This window comes from Schistocerca serialis, chromosome 3 (genome assembly GCF_023864345.2).
Source record: "Schistocerca serialis cubense isolate TAMUIC-IGC-003099 chromosome 3, iqSchSeri2.2, whole genome shotgun sequence".
Lineage (NCBI taxonomy): Eukaryota > Metazoa > Arthropoda > Insecta > Orthoptera > Acrididae > Schistocerca > Schistocerca serialis.
This window is the reverse complement of record NC_064640.1, coordinates 1,005,726,221-1,005,751,719: the sequence shown is the minus strand read 5'-3', so window position 1 is coordinate 1,005,751,719 and position 25,499 is coordinate 1,005,726,221. Positions and strand designations below refer to the sequence as shown.

Sequence of the window (25,499 nt, the reverse complement as noted above, 5' to 3'; positions counted from 1 at the left end):
TTATGTCATTCCGTCTCCCAAAGCCGAAAAACGCTACGGCGTAAGTCAGAACGCAGGTCAGGTCAGAGATGGCAATCTCCAGAAGCGGTTTCCACGCAGCCTGTTTGGCCAGCCTGTCGGCAAGTTCGTTTCCCGGTATGCCGACGTGTGCTGGGGTCCACTCAAACACCACTGAACGACGGGAGCGGTCCAGGGCATAGATGGACTCCTGGATGGACGCTACCAATGGATGGCGAGGGTAGCACTGGTCGATAGCTTGTAGGCTGCTCAAGGAATCGGTACACAGAAGAAACGAGTCCCCGGGGCACGAACGTATGTACTGCAGTGCACTAGAGATGGCCACCAGCACTGCAGTGAATACAGTGCAGCCATCGGGCAAGGAATGCTGTTCAAAATGGTTTCTGTGGACGTAGGCGAAGCCAACATGAGTATCACCCATCGATCCATTGGCGTAAACCACTTCAGAGCCTCGGAACACGTCAGGAATCGAGAGGAAGTGACAGCAGAGAGTGGCAGGCGTAACTGAATTATTAGGGTCATGCGAAAGGTCCAGACGAATAGCGGCCTAGGTGTGCACCATGGAGGTGTATGCTGACGGACCTGGATGGGAGGTGGTAAAGAGAAGGACTCCAGTTCAGACAGAAGGGATCGTACACGAACCGCAATTGTTAGCCCTGACCTGGGCCGCCGATTCGGGAGATAAACTGCCGCCAGTGGAAAAAGGAGACGGTAATTCGGATGCTCAGGAGAACTACGAATGTGTGCAACATAACTGGCGAGCGTTTGTGCACGTCGGATTTGCAATAGAGGGACTGCGGCCTCCACCAGGACACTCGTCACTGGACTCTTTCTAAATGCTCTCGTCGCTAGTCGAACGCTACAGTGGTGCACTGGGTAGAGTACACGTAATACTGAGGGCGCCGCCGAACCATAAATCACACTCCCATAGTCAAGACGGAATTGAACAAGGGCTTTGTAGAGCTGCAGCAGAGTAGAGCACCCCAGTTGGTGTTGCTCAGGCAGCGGAGGGCATTGAGGTGCTGCCAGCATTTCCGCTTAAGCTGACGAAGGTGATATAACCAAGTCAATCAGGAGTGGAAAGCCAGTCCTAAGAATCGATTTGTCTCCACAGCAGTGAATGGATCATCTTGAAGGTAAAGTTCTGGTTCTGGATGAACGGTACGGCTCCGACAAAAGTGCATGACACACGACTGAGCAGCCGAAAACTGGAAGCCGTGGGAAGCCGTGGACGAGAGCCCATGACTGCGCCTTGTGGATGGCTCTCTGTAGGCGCCGCTCAGCAACACCAGTACTTGTGGAGCAGTACGAAATGCAGAAGTCGTCTGCATACAGAGAGGGTGACACAGACGGCCCTACAGCTTATGCTAGACTGTTAATGGTCACTAAAAATAGTGATAATACAGATCCCTGCGGAACCCCATTCTCCTGGATATGGGGAGAACTATGGGAGGCAGTACGGGGTGATTGGAAATTCTGGATAAAAATCGGGAGCGGGCCTCGAAGATCCCACCTGTATAATGTGGCAAGGATATGATGTCGCCAGTTGTTGTCATACACTTTACGTAGATCAAATAAGATGGCAACAAGGTGTTGGCGTCTGGAAAAGGCTGTTCGGATGGCAGACTCAAGGGACACAAGATTATCAATGGTAGTGCGTCCCTGGCGGAAGCCGCTCTGACATGGAGCCAGTAAGCCACGCCACTCCAAGACCCAACACAACCACCGAATCACCGTACATTCCAGGAGCATACAAAGAACGTTGTTGAGGCTGATGGGCCGATATCTATTCACATAAAGCGAGTTTTTACCAGGTTTGAGCACTGGAACGATGGTACTCTCCTGCCATTGAGGTGGAAAGAGGCCATCGCACCAGAATGCGGTTGAAGATCACGAAGAGATGGCGCTTGTCTTCAGACAAGGGATGTTTAATCATGTGACTGTGGATCCGATCTGGCCCAGGGGCGTTGTGGGGTTCACTGTGGCTTATAGAGAACGAGAGGACTTTGCTCAGCAAAGAGCTCGGCAATCGCATTTGCATCGGTACATATCACGTCATTGATGGTAACGCCAGGAATACCTGTTGGGGTCTGATACCCAAAAAGACGTCTGATCTTCGTCCAGACTTGGGAAGGTGATGTATAGCACCAGTGGTCGATACGTCCCTATCCAACACTCCTTTTTCAGTCGTTTTATAAGCTGGCGTACACGGGCACAGAGCTGCTGAAAGGCTATCAGATGCTCTAGGGAAGGGTGTCGCTGATGTCGCTGTAGAACTCGCCAAAGCTCTGTAATTGCCTCAGCGACTTCCGGCGACCACCAAGCGACTGTCTTTCTCTGGTGGCACCCTAAAGAGCGAGGGATCGCGTTTCCTGCTGCAGGAACGATTGTGGTAGTCACCTGCTCAATCATCACATTGATGCTACCATATGGGGGAGGGTCAACAGTGTCACTAGAGGTGAAATTTTCCCAGTCCACCTTCTTCAAAGCCCATCTGGGCAGGCGTCTGTGAGTCTGACGCTGGGGAAGATGGGGAAGTGAGAAGATGGGGAAGTGATCACTACCACACAGGTCGTTATGTCCTCTCCAGTGGATAGATGGGACAAATCCTAGGCTGCAAATTGATAAATCAATGGCCGAGAAACTACCTTAAGCTACACTGAAATGTGTGGTGGCCCCAGTATATAAGAGGCAGAGGTCAAGCTGAGACAGTAAAGTTTCAATATCTTTGCCTTGGCTAGTAAGCATGGTGTCACCACACAGGGGGCTATGGGCATTAAAATCTCCCAAAAGTAGGAAAGATTTAGGGAGTTGATCAATCAGTGCAGCTAATACATTCAGGGGTACTGTACCATCTGGAGGAAGATATACATTGCAGACAGTTTGATGGTTTGGGGGCAGGGGGGATGATACTCCTGAAGTAGGTGGTGTGGGAGGATCAGGGAGGGAAGTGCCCCCCCCCCCCCACCATCAAGAGTGCAGGTGTAGTCTCCCAGTTCTGAGTGGCGACAGAAATTCGAGGAACTGATGGGGCAACAACTGTTCTCGTAGTTTCGGAGTATGTGGAGGTCATAGCCATGGGATGTAGGTACTCAAATTTCATCTTAGTATCAGTGTAGGTCAGTTGGTCCAGGGTTTTGTATTCCATGATTTTCCTCTCTTTCTGTAAAATCCTGCAGTCTGGCGAGCAAGGTGAATGATGCTCTCCACAGTTGACACAGATGGGAATTGGGGCGCATGGAGTTTTGGGATGCAATGGACGTCCACAATCTCCACAGGTGGAGCTGGAAGTACAGCGGGAAGACATATGAACAAACTTCCAGCGCTTAAAGCACAGCATCCAGGGAGTGATATATGGCTTGACGTCACAGTCGTAGACCATCACCTTGACCTTCTCAGGCACTGTGTCACCCTCGAAGGCCAGGATGAAGGCACCCATGGCAACCTGGTTATCCCTCGGACCTCGATGGCCGCAGACTGCAAAAGAAGGTCAATGTGGAATATAATACCCTGGACAATATTTAAAATCTTATGAGGTATGATAGTAACAGAAACATCCCCCAACTTGCCACAAGCGAGTAATGCTCGTGACTGGGCAGAGGATGCTGTTTTTATCAAAACTGACCCAGAGCTCATTCTGGACCATCCCTCCACCTCCCCAAACTTGTCCTCCAAATGCTCCACAAAAACTGAGGCTTCATGGACGTGAAAGATTCCCCATCACCTCTCATACATATGAGGTACTGGGGCGAATAAGGTTTACTGCCATCCTCAGCCTGGAGTTCCTCCCACTGTGCGGCCAGGGAGGGGAAGGACTTGGGGTCATATTTCTTAGCATTAAAGTTAGACCTTGCCCGCTTAAAGACTGCTGCCGGCGTACCACCAGTAAGAGATGACGTACTACACTTCATAGCGCGTCATCCGCAATGATGCCACCCACTCCGACCAGGGGCCGTCCCCACGGGCGCCACCCAGCCACAGCAAAGGCCTCCTGGCCGGATGGCCATTGCCGGGAGTCCCGGTGCCCCAGTGTGATGGGCATTTATTCCTTGGCATACGTGGGGAGTTAACGCCGCAGGCTTCAGCAGAGCGATCCCTGTGTTGTCAGGGGGCTACAACCAACAGGGTACATGGCGGCCCCACCACAACGGACTGGCTACCGCGCTGGATATGAGGTGCAAAGAAGTCCATGGTCATTGTCGGCACAGAAAGTGACGCTGCATAGTGCATGGTGGAAAACGCACACAAAAAAGTGTCCACACCAAAGAGATGGACAATGAGCGGGACTACCATGCGAAGATGAGAAAGTGGGCTAAAGATCTCAATGCACGATGGACACGACCCACCATGTAAGGCACCCTTCCCCGATTGGCTCGCTCTTCGGGAAAATTTTGGAAGATGGAGGTCAAACCCTACAGGGGACCATCACATAAAGGCCGGAACGTGTGGGACCCCTTTTAGTCGCCCCTTACGACAGACAGGAATATCCCGGGCGTATTCTAATCCCCACAGGCGGGCGGGGGGCGGGGGCGGGGGTCGGGGGTCGGGGGGGGGGGGGGAGCGTTGCGGGAGGGGGGAGGGGGGCGGGGGGTCTGCCAGATATGTAGAATGATTGGTACCCAATGGGTACCGCAACATAAAAACATTAATTAATAACTCTAACATTATTAACTTTGGACTCATAGTAAATTAATCAAAAAATATTTGTGTTCAGACGATCTTTCTATGTATAGCAGTGAAAATATCTTTTTCTGTCATCAGATCTGTCCTCGATTTATTCAAAAACTAGGGAGTATCTAACAAAAATCCGAAACTCATACCTCTTCATTTTCAATATAGAACGTCCTTGGAAAACTTGATCAAAATTGGTGATCTGCATCTCTGGACTCCCCTTCTCATCTCCGACATAATGCGCTAAAAACTACACAGTTCACTGTTCTCTCCCCAACTGGCGCCTGCAACGTCCTGAGAACATTACGCAGGTGCCGCTCGTCGTCGAATAGTACAGCTCAACTTGCAGACTTGGCTGCTATCTCAGTTTATTTTTAAGCATCCATATATCAGATTGTTTCCATATTTTCGTCCAACCTTTGTACTTGGACTGGCACACAACTGGATGTGATTAGCATGTAAGTGAGCAAGGAAAACGGCGGTGTGGCGTAAGCCAGCGGAAGTTTGCAATGTGTGGAACGAAGCATACACGTCACTTCACCATTTAGTAAAGCTTGAGTGATGTAGTATGTGAGGTTGTGTCACAAATATGTTTTATTAGTTTTTGAGTATAGAAGCTGGTGAACGGTATAATTTTCAGCATCGAGTTGTGTGGTTGAAGGTAAGAAGTAATATTACCGTAGAAGTATCGATATTTAAGTTGTCTAATGTAGACTGTACTGTAATAATGAAATACCGCTCACTATACCCGGTTTTGTTTCCGACATGTTATAATGTACATTACCAATCGGGCAGTATGAGCCATACAAGTACATCTTTTTTTTTCTTTCTCTACCAAATGGCGCCAACTTTGAAGAAGCTTCTCAGTGAGCGTCGATGAGAGAGGTCTCAGACTGCCACGAGCAACAGGTTTCAAGTAATTCGTCGGCGCTTTAATTCTCCTAAGACTACTCTGAAAAGGAGATTGAAATCAGTTGTAGGGAATAGGGAGATACCATAGATGGTGTTTTTCAATCCACCATTGGTTACGGATAACTTCTTGGAGGAAACTGGATGCAGTGTGAAAGATTTGAGGGCTTCTCACACGAATTTTGTGCAGATATTGAAGATTAATTGTGTTACGATGAAAACAGTTCCTTTTGTACTTTCAACTTTGAAAATTTGGCAAGTGCTGTTTAGCTAACTTTCACCATGCGAAAGAACCAAGATATTTTTCAAGGTAAAATTTATGTTTGTATTGTCTAAGTTTTTACCTTAATTTCTTGTTGTATTGTACTTTTGACACACAAACAGAATACAATATGATTAATGAAGCACAAAACCGTTTTTTTGTTTAATACCCCATCTTTTCGTATGATCCATGCTACCCGACACTTTATTAACATCTCAAATTTTAAGTGTTCGAAAATCTTTTCTTGCTTTATGCAGTTTTGTTAGAAATCTTTTTCTCACCATTTACGGGAAATATAGGTTTTATACAGTTATATATTCAAGAACACAAGTTTTATACAGATTCTGGAATAAGTGGCCCATACTATCCGTTCTGGTGCTCTAAGCAGGTCTGTTTGTTTAGAGACTCGTAGTACTTAGCTTTTTCGTTATCTCGATTCCGAGAAAGACTGTAGCTACGTTATTATCTGCCCCAGGATATTTTAACCAGGTATTATTGCTACTTGTGAGTTCTCTTTGAAACTTCTAATTTCTGCAGCATGTACAAAAAAAAATCCGATTATCATGAACAATATTTGTTTGTTTGCGAAGAGATTGTACATAAGCCTAAACGTATCTATTTTCCACGTCACTACAACTTTGTGATGATCTGCTCTTTGTTGACGATTTATGTAGCGTAAATCCACGTTATTGTGATGAACCTGCAGAGTATTGAATGTTTTTCAAGAGAGAAATTGCTGATTATTCTTTCTACTGAAATTACCGCTTATGAGTATTATTACTGGTAAAAATGCCTCGTTTCTCTGCCATGATAACATGATGTATACAAGCACAATTAACACCGGAGCAGCTCCCTGTTCTTTGTTGTGACACAGACAGAAAATCCATGGTCGGTACTTGAAGGGCAATATTTACGGACGATTATGAGAAAGTTCGAAAGGAAACTTTGATGAAGAAAATAAGACATGGGGTCATTAGAGACGGAACATAAATTCAGCTAGGCGGAAAGATAGAGAAGAACATCGCCCGTGTCCTTTGCTATGAACCATTCCTGTATTTGCCTTAAACGATGGAAGGACAATACAGAAAACCAGAATATGATTGGCAGGACGGGGATCTGAACAGTTTCCCGAAAACGAGACGAGTGTGATAACCACAGCGCCACCTACCTTCGTCAGCAAGTGATCGTTATGGGCATCATTAGCAGGTAGTTCTAACTTGGTTTGGCATAGATGAGGGAAGGAAACGGCCAGTGTGGTGTAGAGGATTTCCATGTCTGCCTCAATTGAGTGAACGAATTGCAAAGATCGGATGGAAAGTTATAGCATCAATGTACGCTAGTAAATTTGAAATGTGAGTCAAATATTGCAATATGGACCTAGGAATAATTGCAGAGAGAACATTTCTAGAGCTCTCCCTTAGTACTCGGAATTCTGTATGTGAGAATTAAATTTTGGATTTCGGAAAGAAAATTTCGCGAGTGTTCCCTCATATTTGAAGCACGACTGTTTTTCTCTGCACGAGCGTTCTTAACATTCCTACAGACTAAGCCCCAGCAGGTACTGTTAGAAATAATGGCTTACAGACTGGACCCTTAGCCATGCTCGCAGAAAACACTAGTAGTCACTGATGAAAGCGCTAAAATCATGAGATACGAATATCGATTCCGGTGCCATACGCAGGGATAGTTAGCAAGTACTCGTACTACTGAGGAATTAACGACTTGGAGGCAGAGCAACACCGCGCCATATCTAAAGTGGCGAACAGCTCTAACTATGAGTCGCTCGCGGCGTGGGCGTGCCTGGACCGTGGCCCGCGGCCGGGTCCATTCCCAGGTTCCACCCTGCAACATGCGCCGCAGGTAGTGGCAGAACTGATTGCGTTGCTTATTGATTCACTTGCTGGAAGAAGCATGGCAGCTAAGTCTTGTTGAGCAGCATACTGTGTCGTCTTTAGCAGAAGGTAACAGCCGTCGCCAGTGATAATAGTAAGACATTTTGAAATAATTAGTAACTTAACAGCAATGGAAAGTAAAAAATAATTTTTTCTCAAATTGGAAATGCTCAGTAGCCATTTATGGGAGGTTTTATCTGACGACGCCTTTGAGGTACGTTCTGGCTTCAAATCTTATTTATGTGATGTTGGATTTCAGATTTCTTCTTTAAACAAAACCGAAAAAAACTACCGTCATTAAGGTACTGTTTCTTTTGATAATAACCACAACTGTGAAATATGTCTTTAGTAGGTTCTAGGCCACTGGTAATATGTAAAAACAACAGCTAATAATTATTATGAGTTTTATTTGTTAAAAACCAGCACAGTGTTTAAGTATTATTATTGTTTGCCGCTACTTATCTTCTCATCCACTCTACACTTCTCGTAGACTGGAATCTAGCGCAAAAAGAATGGCTTCTAGAAGGGAGACAATCGCCGTGTGACACTGAGTAGTTTATTTGTTCTCGTGGTAAGCAAGTTGCACGACATTAACTGCAACATAAAATACAGGTTGTAGTCTCCCCCTCCCTCCTTTGCTGTTGTCACTACTATTGTCGATGGTAAAGTCTTTTCAAAAATACAAGAGGAGTAAGATTTACAATAAACTTTTTATTTATCTTCTTTTATTGTTGTTGGCTCCATTTCTTCATGTCTAGGGTTCTGATTCTTGAAGCTGAAATTTTCACATTTTAGGTTCTAATGTTCCGATTAACGTAAATAAATTTGATGAATACCTGTGCAGATTTTTTTATGTTTATTTGTTTCACATTTTACTCTATGACACTGTCTTTTGAATTTTCATATTCAGGAAGCCGAAATTACATTCTTCTTCCTCAATACAAAAACATATCTGAACACATCAAAGGCATGCCCACTACTACTTCACTCTGGGGAAATAACAATATTTCAAAGACTTTACAATTTTTCTAGACAAATGAATTTGTAGTAGTTTATACTATTATTTTATAAACGAATCCAGAAGTAAACGTAATAAACAGTATCAGATTGCATAATTAATAACAGGAATTTTAAGTGTGCCAAATATTTAGTAATTTCAAATATTTCTAAAAAAAATTAACTGTACATACACAGCCAGTACATATCGATTGTAACAACGAAAATAAAGTAATTCAAATTCATACTTCTTAGATTTAAATATAACATTGTGTATAAAAACATACGAAATTTTTCAGATAAACAGTTGAGTTAATACTAACCTGTCCAAAATTCGAAAATTATTCTGGTATCGACTACTTCTGTTGAGGAAAAGTGATGCTAGAGCAGGGTGTCCCTTTACAAGGGGGCATTAGCTTTCTAATCCAAAACCATTGCATTTTTCTGCATTAAGTAATTACAGAGAAAATATCGTTATTACAGTATTTTTAATTTCTGATTCGAGTATTTAGTTGTAATTGCTGATTATCAAGCATTAAGAAGCAAATCGTGAAGAATAATTAAGTCTAATTCTTAAAGTTACTTAAAAATTATACAGTCTCATTCGATAGTTTAGAATAAACTATTAGTGGTCGTTTTGGACTTCAAAATGGGTTAATTCATGCAGTTTTTATTCTGCAGAGATATAATGTTAAAAGTTCTGAAGTGAACGAAAAGCTCAAGCTAAAATCATGTACCTGAAGTCTATTAAGAGACAAATTTGAACTGGAATAAATGAAAGCGGTAAACATGTATATAAAGTAATGACGCAGCATTTTACTACAGAGTAAGTGATTTATTTGTTGAGAGTCTAATGTCATATTATATAATTCTAAGGTCTAGTGATGAATACCAAACAGTACGCCTATTGAAATGTGATACTGATAAATAAATGAAGTATACCTTCTTCACCTCAAGAACAGTAATTTAAGATTGAATTGTGTTGTGCATACCATTATCCTTCTATTTTCATCTGGTAATTATGTTTTTATACTGTGAAACGCCAAGGTAAGAAGATAACGTTGAACCGTGGTTTTCATTGCAATGCAGTCGTTGATAAACTGAAAATACTGTAGCTACTGTCCTGAGATTCCTTTTATTATGGGGAAGATTTACACTTTCACCCACTTTATTTCTCTGTTTCCATTTAACGATTTTATGGTATTCTACCAAAAGCCTTTGTCCATTACATTATGCTGCCATATTAGAAAGAACATAAATTAGAAAGCTGTGGTCCAATGCGACTAATTCATCTTTACACGGAAGAATGTAAGGTAATTGAGAACCTTCAGATTAGTATCTGCGCACTAACTAAAAAAAATGCGTAAATTTCAATTAGTTTGAAGTGTTATGTACCTCGATTTCTAAAATACTGTCTACCTTTCTCCCCAATAGCTATCTATATATTGAAATACCAATAAAAAATAGCTAACGTCGATAGAAAGCACAATATCTAGTACGCTATGGAAAATAAGTAGGAAAACTCTAAATAATGGAAATCTACTGTCATTTGTAAGTCAAAGCCCTTATTTCTATGCGAGATTCAGCTACATGTATCAAAACTAGAATTCTCGTTGAATTATTTGTACGCGGTTTTTATGAAATAGTTACAGAAACAAATCATACGCATTGAACCTACTTGTCGGTTCTGTATTCGAATGGTTACTTTTTAAGACTTTTTGGTAGTTTCTGCTATCCTCATTCAGACAAACTTTGTATTATTTTTACTTTACATTCCATGGATCGCGTATTGAAGGAGGGAGGGGTCTTTTGGATGTGAAAAGTGGTCAAAGATGTACATTTAATTTTATTGCAACGCAATGAAATGAATTAACACTACAAAAGATTATCATATTACAGTGATAATGTCTATTATAACCCAAAACACTAATCTTTAGAGTTACTGTCAAGATGTACATTAATGCAGGAGTCCCATGACAGAAAGTTCTTAAATTCGGTTTTAAGCTCTGCCACAATACGTACATCACATTTACTGTGCCGTGGGAGGTTGTTGAATACATGCGCTCCAATTTATGTGACCCTTCTCTATAGTAATGTTAACCCTTTTAAGCCTTACAAGGGGAGCCGTCCAATTGTGAAATTCAGAATCGATTCATACTGCGCATAATAAAAGCTCATGGCCAGAGGTGTACTGTAGCAAAGCACGAAGATGCACTTCTCAGCCGTTGTCGAGAAAATCGACAGTTAAAAGAAATCGTTGCGGTGAAATACTCTCTACGATAAACAATTCTCTACAGCGTCGTGGCGCAGCGGTAAGCGCTCGGGTTCGTTATCCGAAAGTCGCCGGATCGAATCTCGCGCCATGTAACTTTTTTTATAATTTGTTTTTTGTAATTCAAATGTATACACACACATACACACGCACACACTTGAATATTATTTGTGATATTGTGTTTTATTTCAAGTATTACTTTCCACGACAAACGACTTTCAACAACTTATTATATGCATAATGGTTGCAACCGATTGCGGGAATTTTATATATATATATATATATATATATATATATATATATATATATATATATATATATATATATATATATATACATTTGAATTAGAAAAAACAAATAATAAAAAAAAGTTGCATGGCGCGAGATTCGATCCGGCGACCTTCGGATTACCAACTCCAGCGCTTACCGCTACGCCACAACGCTGTACAAAATTATTAATCGTAGAGAGTATTTCACCGCAACGATTTCTTTTAACTGTCGATTTTCTCGACAACGGCTGAGAAGTGCATCTTGTTGCTTTGCTACATTACACCTCTGGCCATGAGCTTTTATTATGCGCAGTATGAATCGAATCTGAATTTCACAATTGGCGGCCTCCCCTTGTTAGTAGAGGTTGTCATTGGTCCTGATGTTATATTAATGTTTTCTGAGGAAAGAGAATTTTTATCATTTAAAACTCAATGAATATATATAAACTGTACATCATTTGTCAAACTAAGAAGTTTTTTGAAGAGGCATCTTTTGGATGACTAGAGCTAACACGAAACACGAAACATAGTTTTCACAATGCGCTTCTGTATTCTAAAACCTCGGGCATGAGTGTGTGATGGCCTTAGGTTAGTTAGGTTTAAGTAGTTCTAAGTTCTAGGGGACTTATTGTGGTGTCACCGCCAGACACCACACTTGCTAGGTGGTAGCTTTTAAATCGGCCGCGGTCCATTAGTATACGACGGACCCGCGTGTCGCCACTGTCAGTGATAGCAGACCGAGCGCCACCACACGGCAGGTCTAGAGAGACTTACTAGCACTCTCCCCAGTTGTACAGCCGACGTTGCTAGGAAAGATTCACTGAGAATTACGCTCTCATTTGCCGAGACGATAGTTAGCATAGCCTTCAGCTAAGTCAATTGCTACGACCTAGCAAGGCGCCATTTATCCTTTGCTATGTATCTAATGAAGCATGTACATCAACAAGACCAATGTTCACCAATTGTGGATTAAAGTTAAGTATTCCAGCAGCTACGTACTTTTCTTTATAGCATTCATTACGTATCCTGTTTCAGACCTCACGCCAGCCTGCGTGAATTTAAGCGCGTGCCTTTCGGTTACCCGTCACTGTGGACTGGCTGTCTTGTCAGTCCACAACACTTATGACCTAAGATGTTGAGTCCCATAGTGCTCAGAGCCTTTTGAACCATTTTTTTGTATTCTAAAATTGTTATCCCTATAAGCTAAATTTCCTCAAAAACTGATTCCGTGAGTCGTTAGTGAATGGAAACATACCGAATAAACTAGTTTCTTAACTTTTAATACAACTGTATCAATAATCAAGGTTATTGCAACGTAGCTGAACGAATACTCTTAATTTGCAATACAACACAAAATTCGGGCCTAATCTGCGTACGTGGGGGAGAAGTTCACTAAAAATTAATAAATTATGGTTTCACTTAGGTTTAGATAGTCGTTGTTGGACATAGGGAAATCGTGACAAACCATTGTACGTAGAACAATCCGCAGGAATCGGATCAACTACAACTAAATAATATTTGTGTGTATATCCGGACTGCAAGCAATCGCTGCTACTTGTTTGTGGTTTAATTGTTGTAAGATACAAGCGCTTCGCCGATTTACGAGTACTTGAGAGGCATACAGCACGACCCCTAGTGAAAAATACTGCATCGTTTATAAACCGATTTTCAAATTTGTATGTCGCTCATTATATGGTAAAATTGTATATTGTGAATGTTTTAAGATGGTGGAAGCTTGTCTCAAGGAAGCGTTACAGTTGTCCAGGTTTTCGACGTGTCACTAATTGTTCTAGTACATCATTGTTACACCAGTTGTTACATTATCTGTCGACTTCTGTTTCAAACTGGTTTGCTAAAGCCAAGATAGTGTTATAGAGAATTTCACTTAATAACATCAGAAAGTATATAAAATGGAAATCAAAAGATTTTTAAACAACAGCTCTGAAAAATAACATTTACAATCGTACTTTCCGTTCCTCCCGATTGAGCATAGTATGTCCAACGTCACTCGCTTGTATTCTATTTCTGACCGACTCCTTAAGAATGGAGTGATCCACCGTGGTGGCATCATGAATACAGACATTGCAGTTTGAATTCGTTGCTAGATGTAATCCACTTCATTTCGGGTTCAAAAATGGGTCTGAGCACTATGGGACTTAACATCTGAGGTAATCAGTCCCCTTGAACTTAGAGCTACTTAAACCTAACTAACCTAAGGACATCACACACATCCATGCCCGAGGCAGGATTCGAACCTGCGACCGTAGCGGTCCCGCGGCTCCAGACTGAAGCGCCTAGAACCTCTCGGTCACACCGGCCGGCTTCATTTCATGTGTCCTTAAGGTTTCCGTTACCAGTTCGTACTATGTCGTTCTGATATTAGTGGTTAGAAACGTATGATGAATGTTTTTCTGTATTTGATTACAATTCGTTTTCGGACATTTAGTAAGCGTTGAATGCTTCGGTATATTTCACGTTAAAGCTGGATATATTTCCACTGTTGCCAGTTTTGCGATTTCTGATCAGATATTACTGAATTTAAGATAATATAAATTGTTATAGTCTGTGGTATGCCTTCTCTTGCTGGTTACCCTGATGTACGGGGACTGAAACACTGGGAAGAGCTCATCGGAGATGTCGCGTTGATGATGTTTTTACTCTGATATAAATGGGTTTGCTGTGTAATTATCCCCGTTTTGTTACAAAGGTATTTTAACAATGTTTAAGCTGTTTATGTGGTATGAGGGAACTGCTAAAATGTACTTGGCAGAGGGTACTGATATGGGTTAAACCTCTGCCGTATGACAGAGTTTTGTCCATACGAACGTCCTAATGTAAAGCGCTCTCTGCAGGCGTAGATAAGTGAGTTACTTTTAAGATTTCATTGTATATAATACTTAGTTGCGATTTTAAGATTGTCAAAGTTTGAGGTTAGAATTTATGGGAAGCCCATCAGGTCCGGCAGATTTGTTCCTCATCGCTGTCTTAACAACCTGATACATTCCGTTATTCTCGCAAGCCGTAAGAAATTCGCTATTTTTCAGACACGAGACTATGCATGTGATGTGAGGTGAAGTGATCCAGATTTCGCTGTCCACTGAGTCTACATGATCTTGTAATTTTATAAAATATAGTTGAAAATACTTTTTCATTTGTTTTTGGAAAAGCTTATGTTTTGTCGGTAGACAGTGACTTTTAATATACAACGTGTCCATTGGAACTTAAGACTTCAATATCTTTAAAACTACGCTGATGAGCCAAAACATTATGACCATCTTGCCCGTCTTTGGAACGAAATACATCTCTGATTGCGTGGATCATGGACCCGACACTTTGTTGGTAGGTTTGTAGAGGCGTGTAGCGTTAGATGCATAAGCACAGGTCATGTAATTTGCATAAATAACGGGCCGCTGATATACGGACGCGGTGATGGCGTCCGATAGCGACCCAGATGCGTTCCATAGGATATACATCTGGCGAATTTGGTCGCCGAAACGTCAATGTGAGTTCGCTATAATGTTCCTCAAACCACTGTAGTACCGTTCTGGCTCCGAGACAGGGACAAATATACTGCTGAAAGAGGGAATCGCCGTTGGGCAATACATCAAGCATGAAGGGATGCCTGTGGTTCGCAGCTGTCAGCGTGTCTCCGATTACTACCACAGGTCTCATGCAAGCGCAGGAGAATGACCCGGACATGCGGTGCTACGTATCTCCAGAACTGTACCAAGCACTAGTCGAATAGGTGCTATGTTGTGTAGCAACTCGCTATGAAGCAAGTGGTCGTCCTGTTTTCACTGTTTAGTGTATCTTGTGCTGACTGCCAGCAGTAAGGATTCAGTAACATGTTTCCTTGCCAAGCAGGTTTTGTACTGTATGATGGATCGACGCTGTTTACTGCCACCTACTTATGGATTCGTAAATCATTTGGCTGAAAACATACCTGTGCTTAATGCCAGCTTTCTGTTATTATGAAAACGACGGCGACTAATAACGATGTTTTGTAAATAATGACTGATTTTTTAGTCAGCGCAATTTATAATTTTTTCGTACAGTGCCTTTGATTTGTCATCAGCCCATATAACACATAGTATTCAAAGTTTCGGCTGAATTATCCACAAAAAAATGGTTCAAACGGCTCTGAGCACTATGCGACTTAACTTCTGAGGTCATCAGTCGCCTAGAACTTAGAACTAATTAAACCTAACTAACCTAAGGACATCACACACATCCATGCCCGAGGCAGGATTCGAACCTGCGACCGTAGCAGTCGCTCGGTTCCAGACTGTAGCGCCTAGAACCGCACGGCCACTCGGCCGGCAATTATCTACAGATGAAGAGGACAAGTGAGGGTGTTACTCGAAGTTCTCTCGGCCACACATGGTAAGGTTTGCGTAGTATAGACATATACGTAAATTTTTTCATCAAAGAAAACAGATTTGTACACCATTCCTTCTTAGTTAAGGTCCAATAATGGGCCAGTGCTTTACAGTGTTTTAACCGCTGGACTACATCATTTGGCTAGGAAATGAGTTAACATATTAAATTATCGCTGAACTATGATGTAAAATTTCACATTACTGCAAAATTAGCACAATTAATCGAAATAGGCCATCCTTTTTTACGTTTCATCGAACTTCGGACTTTGACGTATATTTGTATTTTGCCCTCAGCTATTGAGAAATTAATGTGAGACAGGTGACGTTATTTGCGCTTATTCGGAAAAATACGAACGCATAGGAATTCACACACACACACACACACACACACACACGCACACACACACACACACACACACACACCACGCGCTCGTACGCATTCGCGCGCTTGCAACTGCATTCCGAGGCTGTTGTCATACATTGTATCAGAAACAGTAACTGGTCTGTTTGCATTCGTACGTGTAACGGCTTATGATGCGTGAGAAGCAGCTGAAGGTAGAGGGAGCGACAGCAGTGCCGCTAGCGGTAATCACAGCACGCGCGGCTGTGGATTGAAGAGACGCGGGGTGGGGTTGCCACGCGCAACATGGCGTCGCTTCGGGTGCCCGCACATCCTGCTTCTACCGTATCCTGTAAGTTCTGGGTAGGCGCAACTGCGCCGCATGCTATTCTTGATCGGTACAGATCTTTGTTTGAAACACTCTCGAAGAAGAACTGTGAGCCGCTGTTACCCTAACGCGCGGCACTCTATGAGGTAGCTGCGCAACAGGCCCGGATGTTGCATGCTGGGCCAATAAGCGACGACGCCCCCTTATCGATCTCACAGCAACAAGTATGGCTAGGCGACTGGTAGACGCCAGCGGGTGCGCTGCTCGTGATCTGACAACAACCAGCGTTGTGTGCTGCTCCGTGTGATGATGCCTTCCTCTATTGATAACGTAGAGTTCCGGCAGACATACGAAATTCTTTGTGTTTGAATATACCCGAGGGGAGACCTAGACATATTACTATTTTGTGGTAACATCTTAAAGCGTGATGAAATTGATAAAATTCAGCCACTGTTACACATATTCTAATTTCTTTGTTGTCTTTTTAAATTTAATTTCAGCTCTGATCCAGTATTAATTTTAACTGTTGTTTCCAGATTACACTGATGCACGACGTGAAGACCGAGTAATATCCCCACAATTTGAGGAGGAGGACCTAGGCCATCGGCATCCAACACCCGCGAAGCACAGTAAGTAATTCCTATTCTCGCATGCTCGCTAACAGTAATTTCAATCCTAATACTCAGTGCCATCCCGACATGAATAAAAATTTATATTACATTACAACAATAAACTTTGCATTTTTCATTTTTTATGCAGTGAATAAAACGCGTGCAGTTCGCAGATACCAACAAGAAACAACCGTACCACATATTTAAAAATGGACTCTTGGTGGTAACACACAGTTAGCCATTATGATTGTTGCCAGATGTATTAGAGGCTTTGGGGTATGTAATTGGCGGTAATTTTGGTTGCATTAGCCCTCGAGTATTTAAAACATTTCGATCATTTCAGAATTTATGAGAGATGCGCGGGAATGAAATACATCAATGAAGGGTCGAATCACTATATTTTCACTAGGGATATAAACCGATTAGTGAACATGTTCGTTAAGTAACGACTTGTACGGAATTTCTTGTTAGTTACAGTACATATTTTCAGGCAGTATTATTGCGTATAAAACTTCCAGCTGACATGACTAACATTTCATGCCTGGTAACTGTTACCTGATTTGCTGTTCATAGCAATGCATATTCAACCTGCAAACTATTGTTGTGCGAAGGAAGCGGTGGAACTAAGTTTTAAAGCTTGATCACAAGTGCTACGTTGCGAAATACAGTCACCTGTGCAGTTCTGAGACTCAACGTAACTACCAGCTGACGATGACGCTCGAGGTGCTGTGTTCTTATCCTGCTTGTTTCAAGAGTAGTTGCTGTGTTCATATCATTCCATTTGCATTTTTGTGCTAAAACTTTGTGCATGACAGTAACATATATTGTTGATAACTATTATAAAATGCCTCTTTGTTGCTTGGCGGAATACATCTTTAAGATTGTGTTTATTACTTGTACCAAGATCCCGGGGAGAGTGTTTCACACTGACTGTATAAGTCACGAATATGAAGGGGGAATTTCATTTACACCTTAGCAGATTATTTTATAGAATTTCTGTGTGACACCTTAACCACTTTTTTGAATATATCACAATTGACCGATACCACGTATTAATTATCTAAAATTCCATACAAGCAATCATTATCGTCTAGACTTGTGAGAACAACTTTTCTTTTACATATTACTTACATGAATCACCCTGGCATAAGCATTATTTTCGAAATATTTAAGTAGTAGAAATGGCTTTCCAGCAATCATATTCGTTTATTAGTTGTAGCATTTTCAAATAGGGCCTGATGCCGACTATAAAAATTAGGTATTGCTTTGCTATTTATGTAGATTCATCACCTCGTGAATAGCATGGAGGACTAATCGGTCATCTTCCAGAGTACATCTTTTACTCTGAAACGTAATGTTACATACATCTCTCACTGATAATTTTCCAGTTATTTGTTCGAGCTACGTAATTAGAATTATAATGTGGTCTTCAAATTTCGTAATTTTGCGCCGTTTCCCTGATGTGCTACTGAGAATTCTTCCAAAAAAATTCTGTGAATGGTAAATTATCTGTAGTGTTTTCCACATAATTGGCTGCAACTATTTTCTTTCACAATTTTCCGACGGTCCTCAGTTCAAGCTAATCGTTGTATACTCCCATTTTAAATTTCCTGAAATATCTCCAGCAATGATAAGCACGAACATTTTTTATATTTGTCGCAAAAGTACCGAACTGCGCTGATATATGTTATAGTTTACATTTCATCTGATAAGAATCGTCGTAAATTCTACGCGTTCCGTACGATATTATTTATCCCTAGAACTTGATTCATTTGACATGAAGGCCTAGCTTTCTTGGGATTACTAGACTGTGACTAAGCACAGCACAGCTCCACAGTAGTGCGCTGCCTTATTTTGAATAAACTCTGGTAACCCGCCCAGTGCTTTCTCCTCTGCCATAATTGTTTCGTTTGGCAACATGACACTAATTTTCGGCTTGATATTAATTGTGCTCTCTCTAGCGAGCAAGGTATTTTTTCATTCTGTATTTTGACATATAACTATGCCTGTTGTTAGGACACTACTTGTTACGACTCGCAATGCTGTTGTGTGTGCCTCACTATTCAGATTTCATGACTTTTTTTTATTTTAAGAAACAGATGTTACCGACTTTTCCCATGAAAGAGGTTGTGTATGCACACAAAAACGCGCTGTACGAATATAATCTGGTGTCCTTCATCCAACCTCATATCGGCAGAACTTTAAGAAACAAGACATTACAAGAGTCTCACTCTATACTTTCTCTCTCATGAAGTGTTTTGTCAAGAATTAGCGAAATAGTGGTGGGAATCACAGGCATACCGCTAAGAACGAAACGCACTCCACTGTCTACAACTAAACACGGTTCTTGCACAGAAAGGAGCAAAGTATGCAGCCATAAAAATAATTCACCCTGTTAGTAGGCGAACAACGAAAACGTTTTTAAAAACAAATTCACATAATTTATATTTGAAAATTCCTTCACACAAGAATTTCTGAATAGAGAGGTTTTGTAATTTGGTTAGATTTTCTTGTACATCGATTTTTAATGTAGAAACTCCATTATGTAAGTGATCAGCAGGGGACTACGTTCTACATCATAGCGAGTTGTTGTAAATATAATTTCCAGAACATATGAATAACTAAAATAAAGCCCTATTAATCGTGGATTACTTCAACTACCAGACAGTGGTAAGAGAAGGAATAACAACTCTCTTATTCAGTAAGAAACGGTGACGTGTACAGTGGATCATTTCTTTACTTATTCGATGTCACTTGAAGACTGTGGTACTAGATAAAGTATCTATAATAGATATAAATGACTTAGCAACTGAACAGTGAATTTTCTCAGTAGATAACTAACAACTTAATGAATGAAGCTTCTCTACTGGAGCTACTTCCCTGAACGTCATATAAAATGTGAAAGATAAAATTAGTTATAGCCTAGTTCTACCACTACGTATAACTGATGAAATGTACTTTGGTGCCTGTTACGTAGTCGATGTCTATTGACTTCAGCCATGAGTCCGTGGCAGAGCTGTGTGTGCCGACAGTTCATTGGTTGCATTTGTTTTGCTACAATATTGAACTGAATACTTACTTATTGTGTTTTAATGTGTCTTTTGAATCACAGTATACGAATTCCAAAGATAATTATTGTGTTATATTTATTCTTTCGGATGTTTATCCTCAGCTAGCGAACCTGGGAATTCTTCGAAATTCCTAAATATGTATGGGAACTGAATACTACTACGGAATATGAACCGTCCGATACTGTGTAATCCATTGCATTTGAAGATACATTATGCGAAATGCTGTTATTGAAGCTACTATTCTCACAGAGCCCGCAGCTTGAGAAGTTTCTGTCATATCCCAAATAACAATGATCCCAACCGATTTACCCATGCATTTTAACCGACTTCAATTCTCAATCAACGTTTCGTTTGCAGTAATAATAAACAAGACTCAATGTCTTTCCCTCTGCTCTCTATATCCTTCTCTTCCTCGTCCCTCTCTTTGCTCATCTCCTGCACCTCCCCCCTCTCCCTGTGCATCACCTCTTCCTCTCTTTCTCTGTTCATCATCTCCTCCCCCTCTCTCTCCGTCTCCTCCTTCCCCTCGCTATGTCCATTTCCTTTCCCAAAGAAAGCAGGTGTTGATAGATGTGAAAATTACCGAACTATTGGTTTAATAAGTCATGGCTGCAAAATACTAACACGAATTCTTTACAGAAGAATGAAAAAAACTAGTAGAATCCGACCTTGGGGAAGATCAGTTTGGATTCTCTTAGAAGATAGGTTACGGAATGGCAAAGCTACGTTTCTAGCATTTGTAGACTTGGAGAAAGCTTTTGACAATGTTGACTGGAATACTCTTTAAAATTTTGAAGGTAGCAGGGGTCAAATACAGGGAACGAAAGGCTATTTACAGTTTGTACAGAAACCATATGGCAGTTATAAGAGACGAGGGGCATGAAAGGGAAACTGTAGTTGGGAAGGAAGTGAGACAGGGTTCTAGCTTACCCCCAATGTTATTCAATCTATATATTGAGCAAGCAGTAAAGGAAACAAAAGAAGAATTTGGAGTAGGAATTAAAATCCATGGAGAAGAAATTAAAACTTTGAGTTTCGCCGATGACATTGTCATTCTGTCAGCGACAGCAAAGGACCTGGAAGAGCAGTTGAACGGAATGGACAGTGTCTTGAAAGGAGGACATAAGATGATCAGCAAAAGGAAAACGAGGATAATGGAATGTAGTCGAATTAAATCAGGTGATGGTGAGGGAATTAGATTAGGAAATGAGACACTTAAAGTAGTAGATGAGTTTTACTATTTGGAGAACAAAATAACTGCTGATGGTCGAAGTAGAGAGGACATAAAATGTGGACTGGCATTGGCAAAGAAAGCGTTTCTGAAGAAGAGAAATTTGTTAACATCGAGTACAGATTTAAGTGTCAGGAAGTCTTTTTTGAAAGTATTTGTATGGAAGTGAAACATGGACGATAAATAGTATAGACAAGAAGATAATAGAGGCTTTCGACATGTAGTGCTACAGAGGAATGCTGAAGATTAGATGGATGGATCACGTAACTAATGAGGAGGTACTGAAAAGAATTTGGGAGAAGAGGAATTTGTGGCACAAGTTGAGCAGAAGAAGGGATCGGTTGGTAGGACATGTTCTGAGGCCTCAAATGATCACCAATTTAATATTGGAGGACAGCGTGGAGGATTGAAATCGTAGAGGGAGACCAAGAGATGAATACACTAAGCAGATTCAGAAGGATGTAGGTTGCAGTAGGTACTACGAGATGAAGAAGCTTACACAGAACAGGGTGACATGGAGAGCTGCATCAAACCAGTGTCTGGATTGAAGACAACAACACAAATCGGTTGCGATCATTGATATGTGTGGTCTTACTGAATAAGAGACAGTTCCTGTTCCTTATCTAATCAGTGTCTGATAGTTGTCATAATCAATGATAATAGTACTGTTAATGTTAGTTATATTTGCAACAACTCGCTAATATGTAGAACGTGGCTCCGTATTGATCATTTACATAATGGAGTTTTCGATTAAAATCTGTGTACAAGAAAATGTAACTTAGCTACAAATACGATCTATTCAGAAATTCTTATGTGAAAGAATTCTCAAGCATAAATGAAGTGAATTTGTTTTTAAAAATATTTTTGTTGTTTGCCAACACCTTTGATTCGTAAATCTGAAATGATCGAAATGTTTTAAATATTTGAGGGCTAATGTAACCAAAGTTAACGCCAATTATATATCCCAAAGTCTCTAATACACAAGGCAACAGTCATAATGGTTAAATGTATATTACAATAAAGGATTAATTTTTAAATGTATGATATGGTTGTTTCTTGTTGGTATCTGTCATTTGCACGCCTTTTATTCAATGCGTTCAAAGATGAAAAATGTACGAAACGTAATTTAAAATTTTCTCCATGTCCTATATTCTGCTAAAGCCGACTGCGAGGAAGAAAATGAAACAGCACATTGTTGTGTACACAATTTTCGTTTAAAATTATAATATATGAGGGAAAAAAGGGGGAAACGATTTGTCTAATAGTTTAAGGGACCTGCAATCGTCGGTAACACTGACTGCGAGAAAAAACGGAACCACACCGTTCCGCAGCACAGTATGGTACAGCATTTTCTTTCTCCAGTTGGAGTAAACAGAAAACCTTTACATTGTTGCTAAAAAAAAAAGTAGCCTACGTACGTTTGAATGTTTATTAGAGTATTGTGAAAAAATTGAAGTAAATCGGTCAAGAACTTATTACGGTATAACTATGTAGACAGTTATCTTTGCAAGGAGTCTTCAGTGACAGATTTCGTGGATGTTGATCTACATGTTGTGTTCTTATTCCCTTGTGATAATTGTTCTTCTTCTGATAATTGGAATTAGAAATTTTATTTTTACACATTAAAGCATTAGAAATTGAACACAGATTTTGATGTTATGTTTGCAAAAAAAAAAAAAGATGAAGATGTTCCAATCGAGAACTTTTCGGGATTTTTGGTGAGAACGTCAAATAACGTCGATGAACTCTAACACGCAGGACATTGAATTCTTTCAAATACGTGACGAGAAGAAGTGAAACAACATGTATATTTCGGATAAATCCTTCGATTTTACGTGAATATAAGAGGAAAAATACAAAATTTACACAGAAACACGTGGAATAAACAATATATATCCCCTTTAACATTGAGACACAAATTAATTTTTAATTGAATGTTTTATTCTATGTGTCGGTACAATGTTATAGAGCACCTGCACATTCTAAGTGATATAATAGGATTCCTTGATGTTCTAAGTAATGGATGGCCGGGGAGAGAGGAACATATAACATAGCCCCCTCTCAAGCCCGGACCATCTGAACTGTTGCTAAATTTTACGTGGGCTATTCAGAAAGTAGGGAATATTTTGGCATTAAAAAAACTGAGTACAAGAAATAGGTTTTATTATATACATCTGAAAGAGCGACTGACGTACTACTTATCCACATAGTCTCCAAACATATTGAGACATTTATCATAGCGGTGAACAAGCTTTGAAAGACATACGTCGTAAAATTCTGCCGACTGAGACTTCAGCCAGTAAGTCACGCCTACATAGCTTTTGAGTGACAATTTCAAACAACAAAGTCCGTGAAATATGTGGAAAAGATAGCGAAAGCTCCATTATTGTGAAGCGACGGTTTTCACGAATCGTTTCATTAACTTTAGCAACAAGACCCTCAGTCACAATGCTCGGGCGTCCACTCTTCTCTTCCTCATGAACGTTGGTTCGGCCATTTTTAAACCGAATGCACCATTTCCGGACGGAACATTGACTCACTACATTGCTTCCGTACACTTCGCACAGTTCACGATAAATTTCTATAGGTTTTAGATTTTTCGCCAACAAAAACCGTGGCGGGATTTTCGATTGCAGCGCACATTTCAAATTCGAATATGGAAAAAACCAGAAGCGCAGAGACGTTCCCACTGTCACGGATGGATGCCGACTGAGCTGCCGCACATGCCTCCTCTGTGGGTATTTCGTCCCGGTCTGTGTGTAGCATTAACCCATTGGAGGTTTCGCCTACTGATTCTTTTGGTCTTTGTCTCCAAGTGCTTCTAGTGTTTATGCGTCTTCACGATTGGCAGTTTCATGGGCAGTGTCCTCTTCTGGTGGACTCCTCTCTTTAAAGGTGGAGAAGTGCCACTGGCCGTTTTTGGCGGTCCCGGTCGTCATTGGTTTGTCCGAGTTGGTTGAGAAATGGGTTGTCTGAAACCCAAGTCTTGTCGTAGAATTTCGCTGCTATCTGGCGAAATCTGTCTCTGACTGGTGGTTCCTCCGCTGCTTCATAGAGATATTTGGCGGGGAAATATCTTGGCACATGGTATATCCTTCTGAGAGCCTTGTTTTGCAGCTTCTGCAATCGGTCAATGTGTGGTTTTGCGGCATTTCCCCAGACTGTACACGCGTAGTCCATTATTGGTCGTACACACGTTCTGAAGAGATGCAGTCCGTCTGTTAGAGGGAGCGTCGAGTTCTCGTTGATGAGTGGGTATAGTTGACCCAGTCTCTGAGGCGATTTCCGCCAGGCTGCGTCTATGTGTTTCTTCCACGTGAGTCCTCTATCAAGTATGACTCCCAGATACTTTGCAGAGTCAGTCCACTGAATGTTGGTGCCGAAGAGCTGTACATTCGGTATCACCGGACGGCGTCTTTTAGTTAGCAGCAGAGCTTGGCTTTTGGTGGCGTTGAAATCAATTCTCTTCTTCGTTGCCCAGCTTTCTAGGTCTGAGCAGGCTTTTTGCAGTCTTCTGTGGAGGGCGTCTGGTCGTCGACACCTCGTGATGAGTGCTGTATCGTCAGCGTATATCGCTCGGCGGATACGTGGCGTCTCTGGAATATCTGCAGTGTAGACACTGTAAAGGGTGGGGCCCATTACAGATCCCTGCGGTACTCCATTTCAACAGGTCGTTCCGTAGACAGTGCACCGTCCAGTCTGACCTTGAATGTCGTGCCAGTGAGGTAACTTCTAAGCAGCTGAATGTATGCTGTTGGTATGCCATAGCCAAACATGCTGTGCAGCAGTCCGTGATTCCACACGCTATCAAATACATCCATGGTCACAGAACGAAAGCATACAATAACGAATTTCCACTCTATACATTGTGCAATTATATTATTTATTAATAATTTCATTAAATAACTGTTCTATGATTTTTATTGGCCAGTCGGAAATACATTATCAGCTCAACCCTGAAATAACCTACTGAAAGGCAATAACTGTAGAAGATGATAAATGTATGAAGGAGATAACAACCACAGAAACAAGTAGAGCGAAAAAACATGGTTCATGTGTCGTGTCGGAGTATAAAATTCTGAATTGTAAACAGTTGAGGGGAATACTTATGTCATATACATAAAATGAATGGCCAAGGCGTGTCAGAAGACCAATATAGGACCCACCTCAGACCATAACATGTGTAGAACATATGAAAAACCCCACAAGAAACTTCATGGTGAACAACATTCATGTGCGATTGTATCTAT

At 41.2% G+C, this 25,499-nt stretch overlaps 1 protein-coding gene across 1 annotated transcript in view; it reads left to right on the top strand.

Moving 5' to 3' along the window:
- LOC126471453 (uncharacterized) overlaps positions 1-25,499 on the top strand; it is a 306,777-nt gene that overhangs the window by 78,460 nt on the left and 202,818 nt on the right. Inside the window, exon 3 of the mRNA XM_050099642.1 lies at positions 16,873-16,965. The gene's annotated coding sequence lies outside the window, so the exon portion shown is untranslated. The remainder of the gene's footprint in view (positions 1-16,872; positions 16,966-25,499) is intronic.